This window comes from Pseudorca crassidens, chromosome 14, assembly GCF_039906515.1.
Source record: "Pseudorca crassidens isolate mPseCra1 chromosome 14, mPseCra1.hap1, whole genome shotgun sequence".
Lineage (NCBI taxonomy): Eukaryota > Metazoa > Chordata > Mammalia > Artiodactyla > Delphinidae > Pseudorca > Pseudorca crassidens.
Window position 1 is genome coordinate 29123159 of NC_090309.1, and position 13334 is coordinate 29136492.

The window sequence follows — 13334 nt, forward strand, 5'->3', positions numbered from 1 at the left end:
GGTTAAGTATTTAATAACTGTTCCCTCGCGAGAGTTTCTCCCTCCGTGAAGACAGCTTCTTGAGAGGCTGTGTCTGTCCCTCATTTGTTGAATCAATACATGAATGAAACGGAACCATTTACAAAGACACTTTTCCCCTCCATCCTCGGCAATATAAAATATGCAGAGAGTCTTACTGTTTTAAACCTTTTTTATTTTAAAATAGGATGTTGGATATATCTTTATAATTTGCCTAACTAAAAGGCCTAGGGCTTAAGTGTTTTTCTAAAAATAAATGAGAAGTTAGTCACCAAAGCTGAAGTCCAGCAGTATAAAGAAACTCTGGCACTTGGAGACCACAGCTCATCCTGGATGGGACTGAAGGTCTGAGTGACCCTCAGACTCTCAGCACAGGGCCAGTGAGACTACGGCTCCCCTTTCCTCAGCAGCCTGCAGCACTCATGGCCTTTTCTCTGATATGCTGTGACTTCATCTCTATTAATGGATATTTAGGCTCCATCCCAAGTGGTTTGCTGTTTTAAAGCAGAAATGAACATCCTTTTACAATGTTCTCTGTACATTTATGTGAGGATTTCCACAGTGTAAATTCCTTGAAATGGACTTGCCAGATTATAGGGATAACTTGTTTTAAATTATTGATCGATATTGCTGAATTGGTCTCTAAAAAGGCTTTGCCAGTTTATACTCACCCCAAGGGTATCCTTTTGCCCCCCACACTGGGTATCACTTTGTATTCATTTACAATTTTAAGCTACCAGTGAGGTTAAACTTTTTTGCGTATGTTAAACTGCCCTTTGTATTTCCCTTGTGAACTGTTTATTCAAATTCTCTGAGCAGTTGAGATGCAACCCCAAATATAAAAGTAAACTCCTATATTTTATTCTATTACTTGAGTGGGGTTTTTAATGTGTAGATCTTTATCTGACATTTTTTTTATGAGCTGGAATTCTACCTTTGTATTTAATATTTATGACTTTTTTTTACAAGTGGGAAGTAAAGTTGTCCTTTTCTTACATATTTGAGATATCATCTTTATCATAGATTAAATCCTATGCACATGTAAGGCTATTTCCGGACTTTCTATTCTGTTCCTTGTGTGGCCTTGCATTCATGGCCATATCCACCTCCTCTGCAAGGGCATATGTGACAAACCCGAAGCCTCTGGAGCGCTTGGTGCTTGGATCCCTCATTACCACACAAACTGTGAGCGCTTCCCATCGCTCAGAATGGCTCCTCAGAATGTCATCGGTTGTTTCAAAGCTCAAACCTCCGATGAAGAGCTTCCGCAGCTGTTCGGGCTCTTTGGGAGACCCTGACTTAGACATGACGGCAGTGGAGGGGGGAGACATCAACGATGCTCACTTGGCGGCATCCATGGGCAGAAAGCCGTCAAGTTATTTTAAAACCCACTGACTTTCAATTCTTTTACTTTCAAACTCCTTGAGCATTTTTATTTTAGGCATATCTTTTATTGATAGCATATATTTTCATTAAGTTTTTAAAAACTGTATCTGAAAGTATTTTCTTTCAGCTGGCAAGTCTCTCCCATTCAATTATTGTTATGCAGATAGATTTAGTTGTGTCATCTTTTATAGATTCAGATTGCTTTTTAATACCCCTTCGTTTTCCCTCATTTTGCTTTCTGGTCTGTGTTTTCTTTGTTGTTTCTCCCCAACCCCAACAATTTGAAAAATGTATAATTTTTAGAAATTAATCTTTATCTTTTTACTTATAAATAAATATCCTTAAGCCTGTGTAACTCCAAAGTCACTCCCCTTAGAAACCTAGATACCAACAGAACAAGACAAAAATTAGAGATACTGATGATCTAAACAATACAATTAATAAATTTGATCTATTAGGTATAATAGAACCCTACACCCAACAGAGAACTCACACTCTTTTTGAGCGCCAGAAGAACATTTAAACTGTCCGTGAAAGAAGCTGTAATAAATTTCATAGAATCAATATCATACAGACCATGTCATCTGCCCCTAATGCACTAAAATTAGAATAACAAAAGTCGTGCTTAAAAACATATGCCTCTTGCATTTTGCTGGTTCTGCTGTCCCCTCTGATCTCTTCTGCCTGCCCCTCCCTCATGGATTGCTAGGTGGCTGTGGGAAACTTGAAATTCTTCTCACTCTACACAGCGATTCAGGTTCTCTAGCCTCTCCTTGAAAACTCAAACCAATGTAGCATTGCCCCTGTGGACAGCAATGAGAGCCTGTGGTAAGGAGATTCTGCACAGCTAGGGAGGCCAGGCAAGGCTGGACTGCATGAGAGATGCTGAAATGATATCAACAGAGGAGTAGGAGTTACCTTGGCAAAGAGGAGGAAAGAGTGTGCCAGGGAGAGGAAATAGCAGGTGCAAAGCCCCTGTGGCAGGAAGGAGCAAGGTAAAATACAAGAGATGGAAAGGAGGCCGGCTTGACTAGGCTACTATGAGTCAGGGAGAGGCTGTACAGGTAGGTTGGCACAAGGTCATTTGGGCCTCACTGGCCAGGCTGAGGCTGGCTGCCCTTACTCTAAGAGCAATGAGAAACCATTATGATTGTTTTTGTTTTTAATTTGTTATTGTTAAATATAACACAAATTCAGAAAATCATATAAAGCAAGTGTATCATTTAATTAATTACTGTCAAGTAAACATCACAGGTGGGAGGAAACTAAGGCGACATGATGACCAAATGCAATGTGGGATCCTGGATTGGATCTTGGAAAAGAAAAAATGATGTTAATGGAAAAACTGGTGAAATCGGAATAAAGTCTGTAGTCTAGTTAATGATATTGTACCAAATGTTGGTTTCTTAGTTTGGATGAATGTACCTGTAAAATGTTAACATTAATGGAAGCTGGGTTAAGGATAAATGGGAACTCTCTGTACTAGTTTTGGAGCTTTTCTGTAAACCTAAAATTATCCCCAAAGTTAAAAAAAAAATTAAGTTGACAAATACCAAAAACATCCTCAAATCCAGAAAATAATGTAATTTTAAAAAGCTTACCACCTCACATACTTCTGTAATACTTTTCTCCTGCTGTTTTTTGGTTTCATTTGACCATGTCTTCACATAACAATGATTTTGTAATATTTTCTAAAGATAGAATAAAAGTCTTTTCTCCTTCAGACTGTGCTACAAAGCTACAGTAATCAAAAGAGTATGGTACTGGCACGAAAGCAGAGATGTAGATCAATGGAACAAAATAGAGAGCCCAGAAATAAATTCATGCACTTACGGTCAGTTAATCTACAACAAAGGAGGCAAGAATATACAATGGAGAAAAGAGAGTCTCTTCAATAAATTGTGCTGGGAAAACGGGACAGCTACATGTAAAAGAATGAAATTAGAACATTTTCTCACACCACATATAAAAATAAACTCAAAAGGGATTGAAGATCTAAATGTAAGGTCAGAAACCATAAAACTCCTAGAAGAAAACATGGACAGAACACTATTTGACATAAATTGTAGCAATATTTTCTTTTTGGCTCTGTCTCCTAGGATAAAAGAAATAAAAGCAAAAAATAAATGGGACCTAATTAAGCTTAAAATCTTTTGCACAGCAAAGGAAACCATCCACAAAACAAAAAGACAACTTACTGAATGGGAGAAAATATTTACAAATGATATGACTGATAAGGGGTTAATATCCAAAATACATAGGCAGATCATACAACTCAACATCAAAAACAAACAAACAAACAACCCAATTAAAAAATAAGCAGAAGACCTGAACAGACATTTTTCCAGCGAAGAAATACAGATGGCCAACAGCCACATGAAAAAATGCACAACATTGTTAATCATCAGGGAACTGCAAATCAAAACCACAATGAGATATCACCTCACACCTCTCAGAACGGCTATCATCAAAAAGACCACAAGTAACAAATGTTGGTAAGGATGTGGAGCAAAGAGAACCCTCGTGCACTAAATGTACAAGTGAAAAGGTAAGTTGGTGCAGCCACTGTGGAAAATGGTACGGAAGTTCCTCAAAAAACTAAAAACAGAACTACCATATGATTCAGCAATTCCACTCTTTGGTAGATATGTGAAGAAAATGAAAACATTAATTTGAAAAGACATATGAACTCCCAGTGTTCATACAGCATGTTTACAATGGCCAAGATATGGAAGCAACCTAAGTGTCCAACAATATACATACAGTGGGTGCTTGCTTCGGCAGCACATATACTAAAATTGGAACGATACAGAGATTAGCATGGCCCCTGCACAAGGATGACACGCAAATTCGTGAAGCGTTTCATATTTTTTAGACATTTCTCCAGAGAAGATATACAGATTGCCAACAAACACATGAAAGAATGCTCAACATCATTAATCATTAGAGAAATGCAAATCAAAACTACAACGAGATATCATCTCACACCAGTCAGAATGGCCATCATCAAAAAATCTACAAACAATAAATGCTGGAGAGGGTGTGGAGAAAAGGGAACCCTCTTGCACTGTTGGTGGGAATGTAAATTGATACAGCCACTATGGAGAACAGTATGGAGGTTCCTTAGTAAACTAAAAATAGAACTACCATACGACCCAGCAATCCCACTACTGGGCATATGCCCTGAGAAAACCATAATTAAAAAAGAGTCATGTACCACAATGCTCATTGTAGCTCTACTTACAATAGCCAGGACATGGAAGCAACCTAAGTGTCCATCGACAGATGAATGGATAAAGAAGATGTGGCACATATATACAATGGAATATTACTCAGCCATAAAAAGGAACGAAACTGAGTTATCTGTAGTGAGGTGGGTGGACCTAGAGACCGTCATACAGAGTGAAGTAAGTCAGAAAGAGAAAAACAAATACCGTATGCTAATACATATATATGGAATCTAAAAAAAAAAAATGGTCAGAAGAACATAGGAGCAAGACGGGAATAATGATGCAGACCTACTAGAGAATGGACTTGAGGATACGGGGAAGGGAAAGGGTAAGCTGGGACAAAGTGAGAGAGTGACATGGACATATATACACTACCAAACGTAAAATAGATAGCTAGTGGGAAGCAGCCGCATAGCACGGGGAGATCAGCTCGGTGCTTTGTGACCACCTAGAGGGGTGGGATAGGGAGGGTGGGAGGGAGGGAGATGCAAAAGGGAAGAGATATGGGGACATATGTATATGTATAGCTGATTCACTTTGTTATAAAGCAGAAACTGACACACCATTGTAAAGCAATTATACTCTAATAAAGATGTTAAATATATATATATACACAATGGAATACTACTCAGTTCTAAAAAAGAATGAAATTTTGCCATTTGCAACAACATGGATAGACTTGGAGGATCTTATGCTTAGTGAAATAAGTCAGACAGAGAGAGACAAATACTGTATGTTATCACTTATATGTGGAATCTAAAACATACAGCAAACGAGTGAATATAACAAAAAAGAAACAGACTCACAGATATAGAGATCAAACTAGTGGTTATAAGAGGAGAGGGAAGGGGTAGGTGCAAGATAGGAGTAGGGGATTAAGAGGTACAAACTACTATGTATAAAATAAATAAGCTAAGAGGATAGATTGTACAGCATAAGGAATATAGCCAATATTTTATAATAACTATAAAAGGAGTATAAACTTTAAAAATTGTGAATCACTATGTTGTACACCTGAAACTTATATAATCTTATAAATCAACTATATCTCAGTAAAAATAAATAAATGAATTAATTTTTAAAAGGTCTTTTCTTCAAAATAACAGGTAAAACTAAAACCTAGTGTTTAAGGATCGCACTCGGGGGATGTGTTAGGGATGTACACGGCTCAGGTCCCCTCAAGGAAGGACATGTCTCATAAATTTCCTCCCACCTCTGATGGTTATCATGACCTCGACACTTTTGAAGGGTCCTACTCAGGTATTCTGAAGGATGCCCCTCAACTTGGATTTGTCTGTTGTCTTTCTCTTGTTTAGAAAGCAGCTATGAGTTTTTAGAAAGGCACAGAGGTGAAATGCCCTTATAGCGTTGGGAACATGCTAATCAATATGATTTATCACCAGGGATGTTGATCTAGATCACTTGATTAAGGTGGTGTTTGCCAGGTTTTGTCACTGTAAAATTTCCATTTTTCATACTCTATTCTTTGAAGGTGAGTCTCTGAGTCCAGTCACACACAAGGAGAGGGGAATTAAGTTCCACTTCTTGGAGGGGGCAGTATCTATTAGAATTCTTCTGTAAGGAAGAATTTTCTCTTCTCCTCATTTACTTATTTATTCATTCAATCATTTATTGATATAACTTTAGACTCATGGATATTTATTTTATTTTATGGGTTATAATCCAATACTATTGTGATATATTGTATTACTCAAATTGTTCCAGCTCTGGCCACTGGGAGTTCTTTCATGTTGGCGTCTGTGCTCTTTTGACACTACCCTTCTACTTCCCCTGCTTTTCTTCCTGAGGATTTCCTTGTTTTCTGGCTTTACAAAATCATACAAGCTCATCTTGTATTTTCCCTGCCCTAGTCCTAGAATCAGCCATTTCTCCAAAGAAATCTCCAGGGAAAGTCTGAGGATTGAAAAGAGAAGAGGGCTGAGAAATAAACCAATGTTAAGAAATGGGGGAGGAAGAGAAGCCCCTGAAGGAGACCTAGAAGTAGTGAGTGGAGGAAGAGGCAGGAGTAAACGCGTAGAAGAGCCCAGGGACTTCCCTGGTGGTCCAGCGGTTAAGACTCCCTCCGTGCTCCCAATGCAGGGGGCCTGGGTTCGATCCCTGGTCAGGGAACTAGATCCCACATGCTGCAACTAAGAGCCCGCATGCCACAACTAAAAGATCCCGCATGCTGCAACTAAAGATCCCGCATGCTGCAACTAAGACCCGGCACAGCCAAATAAATAAAAATAAATTAAAAAAAAAAAGAGCAGGCCCAGAGGCAGAGAGTGGGGTTGAGGGAGTTTGGAGAAGGGAGTGATTAATGCCAAAGAGAGGTCAAGTAAGATAAAGCCTGAAGGAGGGGCCTAGAATTTTGCAATCACAGATGGGGTAGGAGCTTGGAGAGCCTGGCTGCTGTGGTTTGGGGTGTGAATGAGGAAGAAGGGGATAAAGACGAGGAGGGTAAATCATCTTCAGGAAACCTGAAGGAAAGAAGGACATCGTACAGACTGATAGAGAGGGGGAGTTGTTGTTTTCTCTGTTTTTATTGGGAGAGACGAACATATTTATATGATGAGATGAAGGAACCAGTGGAGAAGAAACATAGAAATGAAGGAGGAGATGAAAGCTTAGGCTGCCCCAAGGCACAGAGAGGAAAATGGAGCACACAGGAAAACCTCTTTCTCTGAGATAGGAAAAATGCAGGTGGTCATAGGTTTGTAGGTTTGAGGTAGGAATCTGGGAATGAATATTTCATGCACACTTTTTTTTTTTTTTCCGTACGCGGGCCTCTCACTGTTGTGGCCTCTCCCGTTGCGGAGCACAGGCTCCGGACGCGCAGGCTCAGCGTCCATGGCTCACGGGCCCAGCCGCCTCGCGGCGTGTGGGATCTTCCCGGACCGGGGCACGAACCCGTGTCCCCTGCATCGGCGGTCGGACTCTCAACCACTGTGCCACCAGGGAAGCCCTTTGCACACTTTTTATGTAAGACGCATTTTTCATTTCTCTTGGGCATATTTCTAGGAGTGAAATTGCTGGGTCATATGGTAGCTCCTATGTTTAACGATTTGAGTAACTGCCTAAATGTTTTCCAAAGCAGCTGTACCATTTTATATTCCCACCAGCAATGTATGAGGGTTCCAGGGTCTCCACATCCTGACGACACTTGTTATTATCTGTCTAGAGGGAGTGAAGTGGTACTTCATTGTGGTTTTGATTTGTATCTCCTTAATGAATAATGTTTTTGATACCTTTTCATGTATGTATTGGCTATTTGTATATCTTCTTTAGGGAAGTATCTATTCAAATCATTTGCCCATTTTTTAATTGGGTTGTCTTTATTGTTGAATTATGAGTTCTTTAAATATTCTGGATACTAGCCTCTTATCACATATATGATTTAAAAATCTTCTCTCTCATCCCATAGGTTGTCTTTTTACTTTCTTGATGGTGTCTTTTGAAGGACAGGAGTTTTTAATTTTCATGAAGTCTAGTTTATCTATTTTTTCTTTGGTTGTTTGTGCTCCTGGTGTTGTATCTAAGAAGTCTTTGCCTAACCCAAGGTCATGAATATTTACTTCTGCATTTTCTTCAAAAAGCTTTATAGTTTTAGTGTTTATATTTAGGCCTATGATCTATTTTGAGTTAACTTTTGTGTATGGTATAGCAAAGGGGTTCAACTTAATTCTTTTGCATGCAAATATCCAGCTGTCCTAACACCATTTGTTGAAAAGACCATTCTTTCCCTATGGAATGGTCTTGGCACCTTTATTGAAAAATCAGTCAGCCGTAAATACAAGGGTTTATTTCTGGAATCTCAATTCTATTCCACTGATCTATGTCTATCCTTATGCCAGTACCTCATTGTCTTGATTTGTAGTAAGTTTTGAAATCGGGAAGTGTGAATCCTCCAACTTTGCTTTTCGTTTCCAAGACTTGTTTGGCTATTCTGGGTCCCTTGCATTTCCATATGATTTCCTGGATCAGCTTGTCAATTTCTGCAAAAACAGCAGCTGGGATATTGATGGGGAATGTGTTGAATCTGCAGGCCAATTTGGGGTGTACTGGCATCGTAACAGTATTAAGTCTTCCAATTCATGAAAGTGAGATATCTTTCCATTTAATTAAGTCTTTGTTAATTTCTTTCAATGATGTTTTGTAGTTTTCTTTTGTTATACTTCTTTTGTTATATTCTATTTATTTCTAAGTACTTTATTCTTTTTTATACTTTTATAAATGGAATTGTTTTAATTTTTCATTGCTAGTGTTTAGAAATACAATTGATTTTAATACATTGATCTTGTATCCTGTAACCTTCCTGTACCCATTTATTAGTTCTAATAATTTCTTAGTGGATTCCTTAGGATTTTCTATTTACAAGGTCATGTAATCTGCAAAGAGATAGTTTTACTCTTCCTTTCCAATCTGGATAGTTTTATTTTGTTTTCTTGCCTAAGTGCACTAGCTAGAACCTCCAGCACAATGTTAAATAGAAGTCGAGAGTATGGCTGTTGTTTGTAAAGATGTCAATTTTTCTCAAAACAATTTCTCTCACAATTCCAGAAAGCATTAGAGCTCATGTGGATGAATACACAGGTGAGAGTAGCTATAAAAATCTCTGAAGAAAAAGAAATAAGTAAAGATTTTCTCTTCTGCTGTATAAAGCATTTAAAAGGCAACAATAATTAAAACAGAATAGCACTGACAAAAAGATATAAATCTCAGTGGACTAGAGTACAAAGTTCAGACTCTCTCTATAGTATGTATATAAAAACTTACATGAGAAAATCAGTGGCAAAGGGATAGGGTTTTTCAATAAGTATTGGGAAACTTGGATAGCTGCTGGGGAGAGAAGGTTAGATTTTCACCTCAAATCATTCACCAAAATAGTTTCTAGAAGAATTTAAAGAGAATGAAAGAACAAAGAAAAAGCCAAACAATTTAAAAACTAGAAAAACTATGAATGGATATTTATTGGACCTGTGAGTGTGGAAGAACCTAAGCTTGAAACAATGGAAGAAATTCAACGACTTGACTACTTAACTTATGTCAAAACATATTTGCAATAAATATAAAAGACAAAGTGTTATTATTAACATAGAAAGGGTTAATATAAGTGAATAAGTTAAGGTTTCAAAGAAAATGGGCATAGAAAATAGACAATTCAGAAAATAGACAACTCACTAAAAGAGGAAATATAAATGACTAATAACTGAAAAAATGTTCAATCTCATTAGCAATCGAAGAAATGCAAATCAAACAATAAGGAGGTACAACCTCTTGCTTTGAGCAAAGATTTCTAAGATGATATTACTCATCACTGCTTACAGTATGTTGAGATAGCTCTCATGCTAACATTATGAAGTGATTTCCCATTATTAGGCCCATTTTATAACGTGGAAACTGAGACTCTGGGGTTCAGTAATTTGCCCAATCTCATACTGCTAGTAAGTCGTGGCACGAGGATTTGAACCCGGGCTGTGTGACTCCATTACAGTGAAGGGCCTAGAAAACAGATGTGGGAGGGAGGGCGAAGGACAGGAGGAAACGTAGCTTGAAGAGTCAGGCAAATATATTTGAAGTGCCTGTCTGGAAGGGTTATGATATTGCAGAGGGAAGCAATGAGTGGAAATTACACAAAGGACCACTCTTTCAAAGCAAGAACTGTCCCTAACGGACTAGAGAGGCCCAGGGAGGCGGTGAACACATCCAGCCCTGGGGAGGAAGAGGAAGTAGGAGGGTCCTCTCTGTAACCCTCACATCAAACTGCAGTGGGTGGGGATGGGTGGTCTCATCTTCCAGAGGAGAAAACACCTCTAGGTAACCAAGACCTCAGTGTCTTCAGAGTTTCTGCTCTTTTCTCAACTGCAGACAGCTAGCAGAGCCCGCCCTTTCTCCTAGGGCCAAGTGACCTGCAGGGGAGCCCTTCCTGGCCTCACTGGCCTCTTGCAACTGCAATCTCAGGTCAGCAGGAAGCCTGACCTTGCCAAACTATGAGGGCCAGGGCAGGAGGAAGGAGAGCGGGAGTAGCCCATCTGAGTTCTCTTTTGCCCGTTCCTGGAGCCTTGCTACTCCATGGGGGAGGCAGAGGGAGGCGGGAGGGAAGAGGCAGTCTGGTCATGTTGAAGAGCTAAGAAACAGATGAAACAGAACCATTAAAGGACAGTGACAAATATGTTAGCTGTGGTTTGGTAAAGATATCTTCATTTGCAAAGCCCCTGGGGAATCCATTCTCAGGGGCTTCATCCTGACTCTATAATCTTGGGTAAGTCTGTTAACCTTTTTTGTACCTCAATTTCTTCATCTGTAAAATGGGTATGACAACATTTCCCGCTTTATTGACTTCAGATGATGTAGTGCTTAGGTGACCAACAAGCTAGTGTGAGGGCAGAGTACCAGAGGCAGTAGAGTCACTCAGACCTGAGTTCAAGTCCACTATCTGCAATTTTCCAGTTAGAAACTTGGGGAAAATCACCCAAACTTTAGCTGCTTTAGCTTTCTCATCCGTGAAGCTGAGAGTAGCAACAGCACCTGCCTTAAATGGTTGTCTTCAGGGGTAAATGAGATAGTACACATAAAGTAGATGCTAGGACCAGGATTCCACAGCCCACAGGTTTAACCATTACAGTACAGTTGCCTCACAACCATAATGCATATAAAACAACAACATATAGTGTAAAGACTGGAAAGCAATACAACAAATTGTTAACAGTGTTTATTTCTGAACAGTGATATTCGAATCTATTTTCATTTCCTTCTTTATATTTTTCTATATTTTCCAAATAACTTATAATCAGAAAAAAAACTATATATGAATTTCAGATGCTTTGAGATCATTTGTGATGGTTTCCACTGTGTTAAAATCTTTGACAATATTTTCTCATGTCATCTTCTCAGCAACTCTTTCAAGTAGGAATCATCATCCCCATTTTCTAGATCAGGAAAGAAGGCTGAGAGGTTAGAGAGCTGACTTAATCTTCAGGTCTTATTGCTGCTAAGTGGCAGAGAGCCAAGATCCTTAGGCAGATCTGGCTGTCTCCAAAGCTAGGTGCTGTCCACAGGGATGCTGGGCTATGGGGCTCAGTGTGGAGAAATCCTCCACCCCATTTTGATCACAGTTAAGGTGGAAGGTTGTTAGGATTGAGCCTTGGTGCATATGCTCCCATGAGTCTCGGGTGCCCGGTGTACAACCATATTCCTGGTAGGGGACATGGCCCGGAAAGTGGGATTTTGGCATCCTCCTTTCACAGCATAAAAAAGTCAAGAGGTACTGTGGAGAGTCTCGCCAAGAAGAAATAAAGGTTTCCACTGTCAAGGTATCCAATAGAGGAACTAAAAAAAAAAAAAAAGCATAACTACATAGGATTGAGGGAGGGAAGTGGGTGTGAGCTACATCATTATCTATCATAGGAGGAAGACAATAGATAATGGCCAGTCCTGAAAACTCTAGATATAGTTATGTAAGCATTTTATGTAGAAATATGGAGGTAACTACCAGGCCTGAAAACACAAATGGCTTTAAGTGGTTATCCCTGGAATGAGGGGTGGAAAGGGAATTTTTTGCTTTTCATCATAAGCGTTTCTGTCCCATTTGATTTTTTTACTTTATTTTGTTTTTAGCTGTGTGTTACATGTCTTTTTAAAAATACTATTTTTAATACAGGCTCTGAAAGTTAAAAAGAAAAGTACAGACTTTGGGGTCAGCTGTGTGGATTCACATCCCACCTCTGCCAGTTACGGATCTTGGGCAGGTTAACCTCCCTAAGCTGCAACTTTACCTTCCTGAAAATAAGGATAAAAACCATACTTACCCCACAGGGTTGTTTTGGGGATAAAATGAGGTAACGCATGTAAAGCACACGGACCAGCATTGACCGAAATTCAGCATCTGTAATTATTAACCATTGTTATCATTATTAATAATAAACCAAGCGTGCAAGTAATACCCAGGGCTTTGCACATAGTAGGCACTTAATGGGTGTAAGTAATTGTTTAAAACCTCCACCAGAGCCTATAATTTCCCCCAACTCGTGACGCATAAGCCCCAGCGGTCCGAGGGAACACTTAAATACTGATGTGGTTACTCATTTGTTCATCACTCTGTTCTCCGCCGCAGTGTCCGCAGAGGGCGAGCCCTGCTCCCTGGACTCCCGCGCCAGGTTCTGGCTGCACACGTGATTCTTCCCGCGCGCGGAGGAGGGAGACAGCGGCAGCTCACCCGCTTTCAGGTCGCTGATGCGGGGCCATCACGTGGCGCAGCGTGAATCACTTCTGGTTTCACGCAGGCATCTTCCCGGGCAGGGGCGGGCTGGAGGAGGGGGAGTGCCGCTCGAGACTGGGGAGCGGCCCTGGTCCGCATCGCTCCCACTGGCCAGCGCCAAGGGGATGGCCATGCCGGGAGGGACGGGGCGGGGCAGTTTTACGGCGACAGCTTTCCGGAGCAGGGACGTCTTGAAGGACGACTTGGGATTGGCCGGGAGACGCGGAGCGGGCATTTCATACCCGGCCGAGGGTGCCGCGCTGCCTGCAGGCGAGGCGGGGTTTCCTGGGGACCAACGCGGGAGCCCCCCCCACCCCCGCGGAGGCCTTGCGCCCCGCCCACGGTCCTCGCGGCGCTCAGCGACCCTCCAGCTCCAGGCTGGTCTGCAGCAGACGGGGCGAGGGCGTGCGGGCCACCATCCCCAAGCTCTGCCGCACCTCGGC

General features: G+C 40.6%; 1 long non-coding RNA gene and 1 other non-coding gene across 2 annotated transcripts; one reads left to right on the top strand and one right to left on the bottom strand.

Annotated features, from left to right (window-relative positions):
* Positions 1-4172: 4172 nt before the first annotated feature.
* On the top strand, positions 4173-4276 carry LOC137206262 (U6 spliceosomal RNA). Its single transcript, XR_010934578.1, has one exon. It is a non-coding gene; the product is annotated as a U6 spliceosomal RNA (small nuclear RNA).
* A 6213-nt stretch (positions 4277-10489) lies between these two features.
* Positions 10490-13317, bottom strand: LOC137206109 (uncharacterized). Its single transcript, XR_010934438.1, has 3 exons — positions 12850-13317; positions 12443-12519; positions 10490-11563 (listed from the first exon to the last, which is right to left on the bottom strand). It is a non-coding gene; the product is annotated as an uncharacterized lncRNA (long non-coding RNA).
* Positions 13318-13334: the final 17 nt, after the last annotated feature.